Consider the following 19650-nt stretch of genomic DNA (forward strand, 5'->3'; position numbering starts at 1 on the left):
GGTTGATTTGGCATCTCTGAGTCAACCCAAAGTACCGATCTATAAGCAGCCCTAGATTCCCATTTTACAGAACTAAAACTGAGGATGTGAAGGAATTATTTTTGGAGGGCACTCCAAGGGTATTCAGTGAATCCATTGCTGAGTGCATTTCAGCATAGTCCCACAGTCCATCCATAAGCATTTGCTAGCCTGGGTTGGGTGTAAGAGAAGAAGAAGAATTACAGATTTATACCTGCCCTTCTCTCTGAATCAGAGACTCAGAGTGGCTTATAATCTCCTATATCTTCTCCTCCCACAACAGACACCCTGTGAGGTGGGTGGGGCTGAGAGGGCTCTCACAGCAGTTCCCCTTTCAAGGACAACCTCTGCCAGAGCTATGGCTAACCCAAAACCATTCCAGCAGCTGCAAGTGGAGGAGTGGGGAATCAAACTTGGTTCTCCCAGATAAGAATCTGCACACTTAACTACTACACCAAACTGGCTCTCAAGGAGGATGTACTCTACAAGGACATTGCCTTTTCTTCTGGCCTCCAAGATTTGCAACTTTAGGACATATTATGTTATCAGCATGATAGGTATGATACACCAATATTGTTGAGGCACACAAATACATTAAGCTTTGTTATACTAAATCAGTATACTTGGGGTGCGGTCACACTAAAAGCGGGTGTGTAGCGCTCAAATTTGAACCGCTGAATATTGATTCGATGCAGGGCCGTTCAGACGAGCATCCAAGGATGCGACTCATTCTGTTGTTGAGCAATCAGACATCCAATACCACCACGCTCTTTTCTTGGAGCATGCGTGATTAGATGGTGATTTCTGGGAGTGGGGGGGGGGGTCCATTGAACATGCGCCCAACTGTTTGGAGGTGGGAAATCAAACGTTGCTTTAGAGGTGGGGGGGGAAGGGGGGAAAGTTTCCGCAATTAACATCAAATCAGGGAACTGCCAGGAATTACTTTCCTAGAAATTGGCAGTGACAATGATATCTGGAAATCCTCCACATTGAAAAAAAAAGATTTTATTTCCTGTTCTGAATAGTGGGATAACGTTTCCCCCTCCTCTCCAATCCTGTGCTGATTGGAGAAGCAGAAGCGTCACCTCAGATTCCTGGATGATCTGGCAATGCACATGCCTGCTGGGGCTTTAAAAAAAAAAAAAAGGTGGGAAGGGAGGTAAACATTCCAAGGGGCAGTATCACGCATGAGCTGTCCAAACAGGAAAAAGCCGATCTTGTGCCGCTTTTTTGAAAAAGGGCCGGACTTTCTGTGCTGTCAAATTAATGCAGCATTGAGGCATAGCAAGCCAGGATGACCCTGGATGACGCTTGATTGCCAGATGTGGATGTCTGAATGAACACATTTAATCTGTCAGCAAGATGGAGCTTTGTTGCCACTAATGGTACGTCTGACTGCACCCATGGAATCATAGAATCATAGAGTTGGAAGGGACCTCCAGGGTCATCTAGTCCAACCCCCTGCACAATGCAGGAAGCTCACAAATACTTCCCTTAAATTCACAGGATCCTCATTGCTGTCAGATGGCCATTTAGCCTCTGTTTAAACCCTCCAAGGAAGGAGAGCCCACCACCTCCTGAGGAAGCCTGTTCCACTGAGGAACTGCTCCAATGGTCAGGAAGTTCTTCCTAATGTTGAGTCGGAAACTTTTTTAATTTCAACCCATTGGTTCTGGTCCTACCTTCTGGGGCCACAGAAAATAATTCCACACCATCCTCTACATGACAGCCCTTCAAGTACTTGAAGATGGTATCATATCACTTCTTGGTCACCTCCTTGCCAGGCTAAACATGATAGATAGATGAATTTATTGTCATTGTTCTCAACAAAAAGAGAGCAACGAAATGAGGTGCTCTTCCACAAACATACCAACACATCAAACACACATATTCATAAACCATTTAAATACATCTAAAACCATTAAACCATTTAAACCATTAAAACCATTTAAATACATCTAAAACGGATAAACATTCATAAAACCATTAAAACCATTTAAACCATTAAATAAACATTCATAAAACCATTAAACATTCATAAAACCATTAAAACCATTTAAACCATTAAATACATCTAAAACAGATAATCCTTCATAACCCTGCATTTAACCTAACCACAGCACTTGGATAGAAACTGTCCTTAAATCTGTTTGTCCTAGCCTTCAACACTCTATATCGTCTACCTGATATATGCGCAGCTCCTTCAACCTTTCTTCATAGGACTTCGTCTCCAGACCGCTCACCATCTTCATCACTCTCCTTTGGACCTGTTCTAGCATGTCTGTATCCTTCTTAAAATGTGGTGCCCCAAACTGAACACAATACTCCAGGTGAGGTCTCACCAGAGCAGAGTAAAGTGATCCCATCACTTCACGTAATCTGGACACTATTCTTCTGTTGATGCAGCCCAATTTATACTGTCTGCATTAACTGGTAATGGCTCTCTGAGATCTCAGGGGAGTTCTTCACATCACCTTCATTTTCACACTTTTAAAATGTGAGATACCAAGGACTGAACCCAGGAACCTTTTGCATACAAAGTAAATGCTGTACCACTGACCCATGGCACTTCCTGAATCTGGATTCCATCTTTTCCTTCAAAGAATTATATGTATGCATAAAGAGGTAATTTCATTCATGCTTAGTCACAGAAACCAAACTTCGGAGATGCTCAGAAATATGAAGCATATTTTATTAGTGATATAGAAGCTCTCTATGAGCATTTTATGTTTCCTATTCCTTGAAGACAACCTAGAAATCGCAGCTGGTTCAGAATGCAGCAGCCCAGTTATTGACGGGGTCAGCCAATGGGAATACATCTCATTCATTTTAACACAGCAGCACTGGTTGCCAGCTTGTCTGTGAGTATCATTCAAGGTGCTCGTGATGACCTTAAAAGACTTTCATGGCCTAGGAACTGCAAACCTAAAAGACCATCTTTTCTCATATGTTCCTGTTGTGGAGCTCAGTTGTGGTCCTCAGGTGACACCTGCTAGTGCTTTTTCCCATCTAGGTGCCTTCCTGGCTTCAATGCTACACTTTGCAGAATGGCTGTCTGAGAAGGTAAAGGGTGATGCTGTATCTAGATATTTTAGGAGGTGCTGTAAGGTCGGCTGCTTTGCCAAGAACCACTTTGTCCTCAAGGCTCGTGTGGATGCTCCATCCCAACCCTGTATGGGCAGAGAGCCTATTTTGGCTTGCCTGTGGAGTCTAATGGACCCTGAGCGATTTCAAATGGCTCTGCAGGATCCCTGGCTCCCTGGCAATTCCCTTGATGACCTGGTTGAGTCTTGGCATGGCCGACTATCCAGGGCCATCAACAAGATCACATCTCGATGCCCTCTGAGCCCTTGTGTTAAGCTGGCTCCTTGGTATACCCCAGAGCTGCGACAGCTGAAACAAGGGCTCAGATGGTTAGAGAGACAATGGTGGCGTACTTGAGACGAAGTGCTGAGAACATCTTATAGAGAGTTTATGAGGTCCTATGAAATGGCAGTCAAAGCCACTAAGAAGGATTACTTTGCAGCTAAGATTGCGTCTGCAAATTCGCACCCAGCACAATTGTTTAGGATAATTGGGAACCTTACAACACTGCCTCAAGGCAAACCAAATGTTAGAGAATTAGAGATTGGCTGCGAGGCTTTTGCGAAATTTTTTGCAGATAAAATCACGTTGCTCCGCCACAACCTCCCCACCACATTGGATACAGTACAAGAACTCGAGGCTCCGTGCCTGTCTTCTGGTTCAGTTCTGGATCACTTCGACACACTTAACCTGGGGGAAGTTGACAGAATCCTCTCTACTGTATGCCCAACAACTTGCAATTTGGACCCATGTCCCTCTTGGCTAATTAAATCTTGCCAGAGGGAACTTAGATGTCCTATATGGGACATCGTAAATAGATCCCTCTTAGAGGGGCATTTTCCAGCACCTCTTAAAGAGGTGGTGATCTGCCCTCTCCTGAAAAAGATTACATCAGATCTGGCCGAATCGGCACATTATTGGTTGGTCTCAAATTTACCATTTTTGGGTAAAATCATTGAGAGGGCAGTAGCGTTACAGTTGCAGAGTTTTCTGGATGACACTTCCGTCTTAGATCACCAGTCCGGCTTCCGCCCAGGTCATGGGACCGAGACAGTGCTGGTCGCCTTGGTGGATGATCTCCAGAGGCATCTGGATTGAGATGGTGTGGCAGTGCTGATGTTGTTAGATCTATCGGCTGCGTTGGATATGGTCAACCATCGGCTGCTGACTTGCCACCTTGCTGACACAGGGATTCGAGGGCTGGCCTTACAATGGCTTTCCTCCTTCCTTGACGGACGGGAACAAAGGGTGGCAATTGGGGGAGAGCTGTCCCAGAGGCACTCACTAGATTGTGGGGTGCCACAAGGGGCAGTGCTCTCTCCAATGTTATTTAACATCTACATGCGCCCCCTTGCCCAGATTGTCCGGAGAGATGGGCTTGGGTGTCATCAATATGCGGATGATATCCAGCTCTATCTACTAATGGACTGCGTCCCAAAAAATCTGGACCTAGCATTGCAAGCCGTGGCAGGTTGGCTCAGGCTGAGTAAGTTGAAGCTGAATCCAACGAAGACAGAGGTCCTTTGCCTGGGTCGTGGCAGTCTGGGAAGGGAAATCCCCCTTCCAGTTTTTGACAGTGCGCCATTGAAAGTGGCACACAAGGTCAAGAGCTTGGGGATTCTACTGGAGCCTTCCTTGTCAATGGAGGCCCAGATAGCAGCCACTGCCAAATTTGCTTTTTTCCATCTTAGGCAGGCGAGGCAGTTGGCCCCTTTCCTAGAGCGTTACGACTTGGCAACAGTGATCTACGCAATGGTCACATCGAGATTGGATTACTGTAATGCCCTCTACATGGGGCTGCCCTTGTGCCAAACCCGGAAACTGCAGCTGGTGCAGAATGTGGCGGCTAGGCTATTATTAGGGCTCCCGAAGTGGGAGCACATACAGCCAGGGCTCTGCGAGCTGCACTGGCTGCCAGTTGTATACCGGATTCGTTACAAAGTGCTGGTCATTACCTTTAAAGCTCTATATGGCCGAGGACCTGCCTACCTTAGGGACCATCTCTCCCCATATGTGCCCCAGAGAGTACTGAGATCAGGTGCACAAAATTGGCTGACAATCCCTGGGCGGAAGGAGGCCAAACTGAAGAGTACACGTGAAAGGGCCTTTTTGATCACAGCTCCACACTGGTGGAACCAACTACCGGATGAAGTGCAGGCCCTGCGGAGTCTTGATCAATTCCGCAGGGCCTGCAAGACTACTTTTTCAAATGGCCTTCACTTAAATGTGGATTGATCCACTATATTCGGCCATCATAAACTACCGAGGAGAACATCTAGAGTATAGCACTGTAAATGTTAATTTTTATTGTAATTTTATGTTTTTAATTATAATGGTTTTAATTAGTAAATTATATATATCGTTTTGACAATGTTTTATATTGTAATTTGTAAGTTTTACATGTTGTGAGCCGCCCTGAGCCTGCTTAGGCGGGGTGGGCGGGATATAAATAAAATATATTATTATTATTATTATTATTATTATTATTATTATTATTATTATTATTATTATTAAGGTTTTTTTAATGCGTCAAAAACTGCAGGTTGGTGGAATTAGTTTAAAAACCTGTATGTTTTAAACTGAGATGTGTTAGCCGTCTTGAGCCACATGGAAAGGTGGAACATAAACAATTTGACCAATAAATATGTAATATTAAATCAGCAGAGAAGAGTCTTAGATCATTTGATAAGTGTAGTGAGATGCAGTAGTTTACTATCTTAGTAGTGCAACTCCCTCTAGAGGATATAATTGTTATATATTAGATATTATGTAATGAATGTTATTCAAAGTGTGTGCATAGGAGGGAGGGCAATTACTCAGATACTCTGCCAAGGTAGAACACTGACACCTGTAGGTTGTAAAAATCCTTCTGTTTGCTGGAAACTTTTAAAGGATTTGTTGGTAGTATCATAACGACCCAGCAGGAAGGATACTAGGGCTCTGTGATCTCGGTCAAAAATGTTGTTCAAAGCTGACTTTTGGACTGTGTGAGAATTTACGCAGGTATCTGGAGATTGTATCTCAATGTTTCTACTGTTTAAATGCTTAAATCTATTAAACATCAAATCAAGAAGTGAGATATTCAGCAGAAATAATGCAGGAAAGAAGGCACATAGAAGAGATAAAAATACTCACCTCAGTCACACTCTCCCCTTTCTTCTTGAAAAATTAAACTGCCTGGTTAAAGATAAAGATTGCAATTACCTGCAAATGAATTCTGTTGAATACAGTGTAACTTACTTTCTAAGCAAACATGGAAGACATTAGGAAGTAACTGAACATCCTGTTCTATTGAAAATAGCCTTCAAACTGTATGGTAAGGTCCCATACATGTTATTTGCAAAAATGTCCCCCCCCCCCCACAGTCAACTTTGATCAATTTTGTTCAGTAGAACACTTGGTTGATTAATGCTAAAGTTGTGGAGGGTGCCTAGAATATCTGGACTGGTTTTTGCTGAAATGTATGCTGTAATCATTTCTTCAACAGATTATGCAGTACAAATTGCAAGATAACATAGTCTTCAAAGGATCTTCTGTCCTATTTTTATATTATGTAAGGAAAATAATTGAAATATAATATTTCCTATATGGAAGACCATTGATGCTATGAAGGGAGGTCTTTGTGAAAAGGGGCTGAAGAAAGAAACAGCAGCAAAAAGATTGGAGTTAGGATGACAGGAGAGCTAGGCTGAAGAGATTCTGTGGTTTTGGAATCAGAGCCTTTCTGAATTTCCATGGTGTGTGTACATCTTTGGCATTAGGCCTCATATGACTTTGAAAATACTGGTCAAAGGAATATATGGGTGCATGAGTTAGCGAGTACAAGTTAACCATTAAAATTAGTCTGCCAATCAGAAGGCACTCCTGAAAGCATTCAAAGATTGATTTTACATGTTGATCATCACATTTTATGACATGCAGGCAAGAAATGTATCCAGGCCAAATTGCCTTAAGAGTCTTTTTTTTTTTTTTTTTGCTTCCCCATCACATGTGGCATTGCTCACATAGCTGACCTTCCCCCCACCCCCAAATCCCCTTTTTAGTTCTGTAAGCAAATGGGAAATGCTGGAGCAAAAGTAGATGAGCTGCTAGTACAGAGTTAGTATTTCCTTGCAACAGGAGGTCAGACAAGATGGAGGAGGGGAATTGTCCCTTTAAGGATGTGTGGCTCTGACAGAAATCAGATGCAGAAACAGAACTGCAGGGCTATTTTGCCAACTGATATTTGTTCTTTCTTTGTGTCATATTCTGCATTAGGAGGGTGTTGAAGAACATGCACTCAAATGACGTTGCCATTTTGAGATGATCTGCTGCTTGGGGCCCTCTCTCTCTCTCTCTCTCTCTCTCTCTCTCTCTCTGACAGTGCTGCAGTGCTGAAATTGTACTGCAGAATTCCAATCTGCTACTTGCTTTCAGGTGTACACAAGGGGATCAGGTGTTGCCATTTGTTTCAAAGAGAATAATTTGGTCTTGAATACATTGAACAGACAGCAAGAGGATTTTGGATCAAGAAAAAAGTGAAATAACAGTAGTGTGATGCTGCTTTGACAGACCTGTCAAGCAGAGGAAAACAGGTATCCTTTTTCTTTTTTCACTTATTTGTGACTAGTAATAAGGCCCATTGTGATGAAAATACAATGAACTCTAGAAAAAGGCTCTGGTTAAGTGCCGCCCCATCCTTGCTGTCTTCCACCCACCCAAATGAAGGCATTCACTTCCCCCCACTCCCGCACCTGAAGGGGAGCTGATGTCTGTCATCTGGAGAGCAGTTGTGATTCTGAATGATCTCCGATCTCACCTGGAGATTGGCAACAGTAGTTCCTCAGGGGGAAATGGCATTGTATCTGTCTGAGGTCTCATTCCTCTTCAAACCCCACCCCTTAAATCTCCAAGAATTTACTAACCTGGAGTTGGCAACCATATCTCCTCTTTATCTGTTCCTCTTTCAGTTTTCCATTGCCTTCCCCCTCTCTGTAGGAAAAGGAAAATCTTTCTTCACATTGGTGGGGGGAAGACCAAAGCAGCTTATATCATTCTCATCTCCCCACTTTGATCTGCACAACCTTGTAAGTTAGGTTAGACTGAAAGTCTGTGACTGGCCCAAATTAACCCAAGTCAGCTTCCATAGCAAAAACCTGGGTCTGGCAGACCTGTTCTGAAGCCCCCCCCCGCCCCCCGCATTTTGGCTTTCATTCACCTCCTCACCAATGTTCCCTGTAAGCTGCAGACTCTTGAGAGCAAAAATTCTACTTTGTGAGCTACTGTATAAATTACTGTGCTCTGGGGCCATTTTTCTTGAGCTAAGACAAAAAGGTGTGAGCTAGAGGTTAAAAATCTGTGAGCTAGCTCATGCTAACTCAGCTTAGAGGCAAGAAGAAGAAGAAGAAGATATTGGATTTATATCCCACCCTCCACTCCAAAGAGTCTCAGAGCGGCTCACAATCTCCTTTACCTTCCTCCCCCACAACAGACACCCTGTGAGGTGGGTGGGGCTGGAGAGGGCTCTCGCAGCAGCTGCCCTTTCAAGGACAACCTCTGCCAGAGCTATGGCTGACCCAAGGCCATGCTAGCAGGTGCAAGTGGAGGAGTGGGGAATCAAACCCGGTTCTCCCAGATAAGAGTCTGCACATTTAACCACTACACCAAACTGGCTCTCCTCACCCTGGCTGTCTTCCCACCCATCCTTCAGCTGAAACAGACACCGGCTTTCCATTCCCCACTCCGCATATGTGTGTGTGTGTCCATGTCTGTGGTGGCTCAAAGCCCTGAAACAGGTCCAGAATGCAGAGAAGGAAGAATAATGGACGGGGGTGGGGTGCAGGGGGAACATGATAACGGTCACACAGACACTGAAACACATAATTCCTTTTGTTTGCAAATGCATTGTTGCCACCTTTTCCTGTCATATCGAGCCTTGTGGTGTTTAGCATTAGTGTGAGCTTGTGGCTTTTTTTGACCTGGTTGTGTTATAGAGAATGCCCCTCAAGGCAGATATTTTCTGTAGGGGATTTTATCTGATTTCAATTTTCCATCTTCTTCCCCCTCCCTACAGCACCTACCTAGTAAAAGTATTTAGTTGTGAGCACTCTATGATTTTGTATAAAATTTGTGATAAGTGTGTTTCCTATTTATAGAGGCTGGTTTTTCGTGGATGCCTTTGTGCCTTTTGCATGCTTACCTGGATATTGGCAACAATTTATTTATTGATTTGATTTGATTTATATCCCTCCCTCCCCACCAAAGCAAGCTCAGGGTGGCTCACACCATAAAAACCCAACAGACAATTAAATTAATAAGCATTAAAATTACGCAATCAACATAAAACACAATATTCAATAGTTAAAACAGTTAAAATAGTTAAGAACAAGATATTAGTTTGGTGCTATTTCAGTGGCGACGGCATTTCTTCCACTTCCCTAAATATAGATGCTGTGTCAATTAAACGCCAGCCGGAAGAAGACAGTCCGCAGGGCCCTCACTTCCTCTGGCAGTTGATTCCACCAGCAGGGGGCTGCAAGTGAGAAGGCTCTGTCTCTGGTGGTTTTTCATCTGGCCTCCTTCGGCCCAGGGATTACTAGTAAATTTTGTGATTCTGATCTGAGTACCCTCTGGGGAACTTGTGGGGAGAGACGGTCCCTAAGGTAAGCAGGTCCTAGGCCATACAGGGCTTTAAAGGTAATAACCAGCAGCTTGTAACAACTTCGGTATACTATTGGCAGCCAGTGCAGGTTCCGCAGCCCCGGCTGAATGTGCTCCCACTGGGGAGCCCCAATAACAACCTGGTGGCCATGTTCTGCACTAGCTGCCCTTCCGGGTTCGGCACAAGAGCAGCCCCTTGTAGAGGGCATTACAGTAGTCCAGCCTCGAGGTGACCGTTGCATGGATCACTGTTGCCAGGTTGCTGCGCTTTAGGTAGGGGACCAACTGCCTTGCCCGCCTAAGCTGCTATCTGGGCCTCCATTGTCCAGGCAGGCTCCAGTAGTACCCCCAAGCTCTTGACCTTGTGCAGAGCCCCATAGCCAGAAATTTTGGGGTAGGGGGCCCAGGACATAAAATTTTGGGTGGGGGGGCTGTGGAGTCTTGGCTGCTTCTTCCAGCAGCCAGCCTCTGGGCTGCAGCTCTCTCTCTGTCTCACACTCTTGGGGGTGGGAAGAAGAGCCCAGGGAGAGTGGGGGTGGTGAAAACGGGGCTGCGCGGAGAGCTTGGGAGGCAGGGGAAAGCCTGAGGAGATCAGTGGTGGCAAAAACGGGGCTGTGAGCAGCCTGGGAAGAGGGGGAGAGGCAGAAAAGAGCCTGGGGAGAGCAGCAGCGGTGAAAACAGGGCTGTAGGGAGAGCTTAGGATGCAGGAAAGAGCCCAGGGAGAGCAACTGCAGCAAAAAAGGGGCTGCGCGGAGAGCTTGGGCGACAGGAAAGTGCCCGGGGAGAGCAGCGGCAGCGAAAACAGGACTGCGGGCAGTGCAAGAAGAGTGGGAGAGGCAGGGAAGAGCCTGGGGAGAGTGTCAGTGGTGAAAACAGGGCTGTGGGGAGAACTTGGGAGGCAGAGAAGAGTCTGGAGAGAGCAGTGGTGGCAAAAACAGGGCTGCAGGGAGAGCGGGGGAGGCAGGGAAGAGCCCGGAGAGAGTGGCGGCAGCAAAAACGGGCTGCGGGGAGAGCAGTGGAGGCGGGAAGAGCCTGGGGGGAGAGGAGGAGGCAGGGAAGAGCTTGGGGAGAGTGGCGATGGCAAAAGTGGGGCTGCGTGGAGAGTGGAGGAGGCAGGGAAGAACCCAGGGAGAGCGGTGGCTGCAAAAACGGGGCTGCGGGGAGAGCAGGGGAGGCAGGGAAGAGCCCAGGGAGAATGGTGGCGGCAAAATTGGGGCTGTGCGGGCAAAGGGTGGCGATTGGGCACTTCCCTGCCTCCCCCGCTCTCCCTGCAGCCCTATTTTTGCTGCCACTGTTCTCTCCAGACTCTTTGCCTCCCAAGTTCTCCCCGCAGCCCTGTTTTCACCACTGCCACTCTCCCCAGGCTCTTCCCTGCCTCTCTTGCTGCAAAGATCAAATCTAGCATGTGCCCCGCCTGGTGGGTGGGCGTTGTAACAAGTTGGGAGAATCCCAGTGTCGCCATGGATGACACTAGGTCCATCACAGGAGTGGAGGTCGCATCATCGGCATGGACATTGAAGTCACCCAGGATCAAAAGCCTTGGGTACTCCAATGCCCAGCCTGTTACGGCCTCCATCATGGACAGTAAGGTGCCAGCTGGTGCGTTAGGCGGACGGTACACCCGCCATATTGCCAACCCCTCCGCAACGTCCCATGCCAGACCGGCACATTTAATGCCATTGATCTCTGGGGTTGGAAGAGCCCGGAAGGAGTAAGCCTCTCGTATGAATAGAGCCACCCCTCCCCCCCACCCGCTAGTCCACGACTGGTGAAAGACTGAGTATCCTGGAGGAGCTGTTTGGGAGAGAGCTAGTCTCCCCATCTCACACCCAGGTCTCAGTCATGCAAGCCAGGTCCACGTCTTGCTCAAGCAAGAAATCCCAAAGGACTGAGGTCTCATTATTTATGGACCTGGCATTGCATAACACCAATGATGGAGGTGAGTAATTCAACCTTACCCCTTTACCTGCCACCATCGGGATGGGACACAGACTGGAAGGGGGCCGAGCACTATCATGTCTTGGCCTCCTTCCCTTATAATGATGACTGTTCCCACCGTCATACCTCCCCCCCCCCCAGGAGTACTGGAATCCCCAGGCCGGTCTTCCCCTGCAGATCTCCGCCACAGCCTCAGACCAGCTGTGAAAAGACCTGGCTCACCACCCTACTCAAGATATTAGCAACTAGCTACCTCCCTAACCCTCTCCTTCCTCTCCAATCCAATCAATTTCCTTGTTTAATCTAAGACCTGCTAATAATTTAATCTAATAGCTAATTTATCTTAAACCCCAACCCCGCAAATCTCCCTTTTAATTAATTAGCTAAAATAATTTAATTAAATATGATGGCTCCTTAATTACAAAAACCCTCCCAACCAATTAGCACTCCCCCAATTAATTTGCCAAAAATAGAAAATTTATCGAATAGCCAATCAATTAACTGATAAACCAAAATTAATTAACCAATGAAGACAGTTTAGCAGTCAAGTTCAATTCCCTTATGGATTTGCGGTTGAGAACAGTTTATAAAAGTAGTGCCGGATAAAAATGCCGCAGTGCCTAAAGTGCAAGGTGTTAAATGCAATTGTTCTTAAAGAGCGGTAGTGCTGTCTGAACCCCTCTTTCCCAGGCCTTCTGTGCCAGATGGTTCCACTTAGGAGCCCCGAGGGGGGTGGAAGCCTCCCCTACATCCCCCAGCCGCGCAGCTTCCAATGGGTGCTGACAACAAACACAGAAGGATGTCCACAAGAATGGAACTCCAAGAGGGGAGGGGGAGAAGCCACCTCCCCGACAGTCCGGCCGCCACTGATGTCTCCCAGTGTCCCGGCGCTCCACCCAGCAGTCTGGCTGCCACTGGTGTCTCCCAGAGTCCCGGCACTCTGCCCGGCAGTCCGGCCGCCGCTAGCGTCTCCCAGCATTCTGGCACTCTGCCCGGCATCCCAACACTCCATCTGGTAGTCTGGCTGCCATTGGTGTCTCCCGGCTTCCCAGCACTTCACCCACAACTCAGCTCATCCTGCACTCCAGCCTGCGGTCGCACAGCCTCCGTGTCAGCGTCAGGCCCGACTCGTAAGCAGTGTTTTAGGTGTCTGAGGTCCCATCCTTTCTCAAACTCACCATCTCCAGGCCCCACCCATCACATCTCCAGGAATTTCCCAACCTGGAGTTGGCAACTGCTAATTCACATTGTCTGTCATAGAGGGACTGCTGCTGAACAGGAGCAAGCAGGGCCGAGTTAAGTCATGCCAGCCAGGTGGCATCAAGTCACTCAGAGGTGCTGCCAGTCAAAGACAGCCAACCTCCAAGGGGAGCCTGAAGATCTCCTGGGATCAAAACTCAATTCCAGACAACAGATTTTTCTCACCATCCCGGAGAAAATAACTGTGGATTGTATGCTATATTCACCTGAGGTAGGGTTGCCAAGTCTAACTCAAATAATATCGGGGGACTTTATATATCTCACACACACACACACTCTCTCTCTCTCTCTCTCTCACTCACACACTCATACACTCTCTCACACACTCTCTCTCTCACACACACACAAAAATAAAACAGTTTGCAGTCCCACACTTGTGTGGTCTCACTGGGGCAATTTACTCACAAGTTGCTGAACTTTCAATAACACAGGGAAACCAAAGGTTCAAGTTTACCTCTGAAAAACTTGTAGAACAAACAGAGGGTCTGGGCTGCTTTCACAGCTACTGGGAGCAGCCACGTTGTTCTGCCTGCTCACCCCACCCCCATTCAGCCTTAAAGACACAGACACACCATCCAAAACTTTTCAAGCTTTCTCCTAGCATTCTGAAGGGGAAAGGCACATGGTAGCTGTGGGGGCAGAGCTTCCCCCCACTGGCCAGCTGAGTGGGGATGGGAAGAAGCCTGGGAAAGTGGGAGAACCCCCGCTGGGACCTGGGGATTGGCAAGCCTAGCCTGAGGCCTCATCCTTTACTGAGAAAAGCAGCCTGAGTTGCCTAGCAAAAGCCTCTGGCTAGCAGTTTCCAGGGGGAAAATAAGCAGGGCCCTGCCTCCCTGGCTATTTGTGTGGAGGCTGTGTGTGCTGGTAGGCCTTTTGTGAGGCCACAGTAGCTCTGCAGCCCTTTCTGAGGCTGGTTAACAGAGGACACAGAGAAGAGTTAGCTTTCTCTGAGGTAAGACTGTTAACTTTCCTGGGCCTGAGTAGGCGGGGGCCAAGGAACATATCTCTCACAGTTTACTTTTTGCTTCACTGTTTGCTTTGCAGCAGTATTGTTTTTGTGTGTGTGTGTGTGTGGGGGGGGGGGAGACGGACTATCCCAGACTTCTTACAACAGGCCCTGAAGAGAGGCAGTAGTAATCAATAAGGCTCCAGGAGAACCTCTCAGCAGAGAACTGTCTTGCTCAAAGGTCAGCAGCCTTCTGATTGGATTCTGACCTGACAGGGCTGGCAGTAGGTGGCTCACAGCAAGGCTAACCAGTGACAGGGGGGAGTGGTGACAGAGTGCAAGGCTACTGTGGTTGCCACAACTTCCAATAAAAATTGAGAATTGAGCCAACACATTTAGCTTTTGTTATATCTATGATAGCTACATTCAGAACACTTAATAGCTGGTAAGACCATTGAATTCTGTGGAATTTTTGAATGAACATAAGACCATGTTGTATTGGGAACTCAACATCTTTTAGTGATCCTTGGGCTGAGAGAGGCTAGACTGACGCCTACCAGGGATTGCGCCTTCTCAGTAGCAGCCCCCTACTGGTGGAACCAGCTGCCGGAAGAGGTTAGGGCTTGCGGGACCTCGCCCAGTTCCACAAGGCCTATAAGACCACACTCTTCCGGCTGACTTTCAGCTGATATGGAGTCTTACAACTGCAGGAGGAATCCAGGAATATTGACATCATTGAACTTGAATAACATCAGAATGTTATAAGCACCAATTGTTTTAAATTGTTTAAACTTAACTGATTTTATTACTATGATGCACTTTGTTTTATGACTATTTGTTTTATGACTTTTGTTGTGAGCCTGCCTTGGTGGGGAGGGCGGGGTATAAATTTAATAAACCATAAATCATAACTGAACAGAAGTTTTTTTTCACTTAAGAACTGCTTAAGCTTCCCATGTTTCAAAAGCCAGCCCGAGCATGCACAATTGTTTTTGAGTACAAAACAAACTCTCTTAATTGCATTTCAAAATTAATAAGGAAATACTGTCTTTTCAAACAGCATGCCTGTTCTATTATATGCATTTCCAGACATGAGCACAAGAAGGCGCTAAAACACTGCTGTTATTCACCTACTGATCTAAGAGAAGCCAGTCTTAGCAAGTTGCATTCCAGGGACAGAGCTGAACACTATGATTTTGTATTATGTTTCTGTTCTCCTTTTGTAATATTTGCAAGAAGGTAATGTGTAAAAGAAAGTTTGTACACTAGACTGATGACCAGCTTCCCTACCTCTCCTTAAGAATTCAAAAATGTCAAGGATTTTTAATGTTTGCATCAAAACAACACTTGGAAGTAACTTATGGTAAATGGATAGCTGTCACTTCTCATTCAAAACAACTTTCAACAAGGAAATGTGAAAGCAAAAGCATCACAATGAAATGGAATGCCTTAATTTTTATTTCATAAGACAAATTTGTTTGAAAGACTGATTCCAAAGTGATACCACCACCACCACCCCTTTAGAAAGCAAGGTATCTTCACAATAGCCCTTGGTTGTTCACCCCTCATTTGGATGATGATGAGGCAGCTGAAATATGTGATGAACTAGGGATAAACTAGAAGGACTTCAGCTGTACATCTACACTGGGCCAAGCTTGGGAGAGCAGTGATTGCCCTGACAACTTGCCAAACCCACTATTCAGCTAGAATGCCTTTTCAGGGAGCAAGTAAGAACCTAGGCTGAAAGCTTCAGGATCCAGTGACTGGTCTGGAATCACCTAAGGCTATAATTGTTCTTATGATTAAAACAATTTTATTTGGTAACATATGGTAACAAATTATATTTCTTGCATCATTAACTTCTTTTATCTATCCCATATATTACTTTCTACCCACACCTTCCCCCGTTACTTGACCCCCACCGGTGTTATTTATTTAAAGTACTAATGTTTAAAGGTTCCCTTAACTAATAAAAACAAAAATGAATATTCTTTTTTTCTAAGACTTAATAATTATCAAAAATTGTCCAATGTCCTTTTATTTTCCACTCTTTTTCTACATATCTTCTGAACTTTTTCCACTCCATCTTAAAAACTTCTAAATCATAGTCTCTTAAAATTCTTGTTAATTTGTCCATTTCACTCCATGTCATAACTTTTACAATCCAATCCCATTTCTCTGGTATTTTTTCTTGCTTCCACAACTGTGCATATAATGTCCTAGCAGCTGAAAGCAAATACCAAATTATAGTTCTATCTTCTTTTGGAAATTTTTTCATTTGTATTCCCAACAGAAAAATCTCTGCAACTTTCTTAAATTCATATCCCAAGATCCTAGAAATTTCTTAAATTCATATCCCAAGATCCTAGAAACTTGGGAATATTTGTGGAAGAACTCTATGAAGCTTTCACCGTGTCATAGTATTAAAGAGAACTGTTTTAAAATGATGTATAGATGGTATATGATGTATAGATGGTATATGATGCTTAAGAAATTGGCAAAGATGAATAATAAGATGCCAGACAGATGTTGGAAATGTAAAAAAACATGAAGGTTCTTTCTACCATATGTGGTGGGCTTGTGAAAGAGCAAAAAAGTATTGGCAGATGATTCATCTGCCAATATTTTTTGCTCTTTCACAAGTCCACCACATATGGTAGAAAGAACCTTCATGTTTTTTACATTTCCAACATCTGTCTGGCATCTTATTATTCATCTTTGCCAATTTCTTAAGCATCATATACCATCTATACATCATTTTAAAACAGCTGACACGTTGAAAGTTTCATAGAGTTCTTCCACAAATATTCCCAAGTTTCCATCTGTGTTTCTTTATTTACAATAATTGCCCACTTAATCATTTGAGATTTCACTACTTCATCTTCCGTAGACCATTTTAAAAGTAATTTATATAATTTTGAAATTAATTTTTCGTTGTCTCCAAGCAGAACTTTTTCCATTTCTGTTTGCTCTTTTCTTATTCCTTCAGTTTTAATGTCATTCTCCACCAAGCTCTTTATTTGTTGCATTTGAAACCAATCATATTTATTATTTAGCTCTTCAGCAGTTTTCAGTTCTATTTTGCCACTTTGTATATTTCATAGTTGATTATATGACAACCACTTTTCTTCACCCGTCTCAGCTGTTATTTTTATCACTTCGGCTGGCACTATCCATAACGGTTTTCTCTCATTTCCATATTTCTTATATTTCATCCATGTATTTAGCAAGCTGTTTCTTATATAATGGTGAGAGAAAAAGCTGTCTATCTTTTTCCCCCCATAATAAATATAAGTGTGCCAGACAAATTTATTTCTATGACCTTCCAACACTAAGAGTTTTTTGTTTAACAACATTATCCATTCTTTTATCCCTACTAAGCAAACTGCTTCATGATATAATTTTAAGTCTGGTAACTGAAATCTGCCTCTCTCTTTTGTATCTGTTAAAATTTTCATTTTAATTCTTGGTTTCTTCCCCGCCCACACAAACTCTGAAATTTTTGTTTGCCATCTATTAAATTGTTCACTGTCTTTCACAATTGGAATAGTTTGAAACAAATACACTATTCTTGGTAGAATATTTATTTTAATTGTGTCTATTCTACCCAACAGTGACAAATTAAGTTTATTCCACTTTAACATATCTTTATCCATTTTACGCCATAGCTGCTCATAATTATTTTTGAACAAATCAATATTCTTCATTGTTATTTCCACACCCAAATATTTTATCTTGGAGGTAACTTCACAGCCCGTTAGTCTCTGAAATTCTTGTTGCTTATTTATTTGCATATTTTTACATAGAAGTTTTGATTTTTCTTTATTAATACAAAGTCCCATCAACTCCCCATATTCTTGTATTTTGGCTAACAACAAAGGTGTGACTTGTATGGGGTTTTCATTTATAAACATTATATCATCTTCAAATGCTCTGTATTTGTAAGTAAATCCTTTTACTTTTAATCCTTCTATTTCTTTATCTTCTTGAATTTGCATCAGTAATATTTCAAGAGTCATTATAAACAACAGTGGGGAAAGTGGACAACCTTGTCTTGTACCTTTACTAATTTTCATGTCTTCTGTAAGATCAACATTTATACATAGCCTTGCACGTTGTTCAGTATATATTGCTTTTATCATTCTTATAAAGCTTTCTCCCAGCTCCATTTTCTCCATTACTTCAAACATAAAATCCCAATTTAAATTGTCAAATGCTTTCTCTGCGTCCGCAAAAAATAATGCTACTTCTTTTTCTGGATGTCTTTCATAATATTCTACAATATTTACAACAGTTCTGATATTGTCTCTTATTTGCCTTTTGGGAAGAAACCCCGCGTGATCTTCGTTTATAAAATTTATCAAATATTGTTTAAACCGTTCTGCAAAGATTCTTGTATATATTTTATAGTCATTATTTAATAATGAAATTAATCTATAATTTTTTACATTCGTAACATCTCTATCTTCCTTTGGAATCAACAAAATAACAGCTTCCTTCCACATATTTGGTATTTTCCTTTTTGTTCTTATCATATTCATCAATTTCTGAAGTTTTGGGATTAACTCCTTTTAGAGGGTTTTAAAAAATTTAGCTGTATATCCATCTGGCCCAGGTGCTTTTCCATTTTCCATTGCATTAATTGCTGCTTCAATTTCTATTTTTTTCAATTGGATCGTTTAAAACTTTTTGCATATTTTCTGCTAAGGGTGCTTTTTATCTTTTGTAAGTACTCATCCATCTTTTCTTTCCTTATTTTAATACCTTTAAATAACTTGGCATAATACTTAAAGAATTCTCTTTTTATTCCTTCTTGATCTACCACCTCTCTGTTGGGATGTGTATTATCTTACGTGCTGTGTGTTCCAACTCTTGCTCAAAATTTACTGAGTGTAAGTGCCTTGGCTAAGGATGGTTACAATGTGTCATTTACTGACAAGACATGTAATGTGATTAAGCAAGGGAAGGTGTTGGTTACAGGGAAGTGCATTAAGAATGTATATGTGCCGGAGAGTGTGCCAACCCAGGCAGGCAAAGTAACCAATGAATGTCCTCACAAGGACTGTGTGCATTTATTGCACAGATGTCTAGCCCATGTGAGTTTTCATACTATTGATAAGACCTTGGCTCTTTTGGCAAAAGAAAAAGCACAGAAATGCAATTGTTTTCTTGACTGCCAGGTTTGTAAAAAAGTCAAGAGCAAGGCATACCCTGTGGCTAGGAAAAGTGAGAGGGTGTCAGAGCAGCCCCTAGCTGTGATTCATGCAGATGTCATAGGCCCCTATCCAAATAGCCACTCGGGTTCAAGGTTTGCACTCACTCTAACTGATGACCATTCTCGTTCTGGGCGGGTTTTTCCCATGCAACATAAATCACAAGTGTTTCAGACATTCATGCAATGGGCCACAAGAGTGCAAAAGTAGCTAGGAACACAAATAATCACTGCTCAGACAGACCAGGGAGGCGAGTTTATGTCCAACACTTTTGAGGCCTGGTATAAAAAACATGGGGTGGAACACAGGGTGGCAAATACATGTGTGCCACAAGAGAATGGGGTGGCAGAAAGGCGCAACGGAGTCCTTCAAACAATGATCCATACCATGCTTGAAGATGCAGAGCTGACAATATTGGACAGAAGGGATCTGTGTTGCCTCTTTTTTGATCAATAGGGTCTGGACTAGCGCTATTGACAAAATCCCCTATCAAGTGCTTTTCCAGAGGGATCCCAGCCTGAGGTTCCTGAGAGTGTTTGGGACCAGAGCGTG

This window comes from Heteronotia binoei, chromosome 1 (assembly GCF_032191835.1).
Source record: "Heteronotia binoei isolate CCM8104 ecotype False Entrance Well chromosome 1, APGP_CSIRO_Hbin_v1, whole genome shotgun sequence".
Taxonomy (NCBI): Eukaryota; Metazoa; Chordata; class Lepidosauria; order Squamata; family Gekkonidae; genus Heteronotia; species Heteronotia binoei.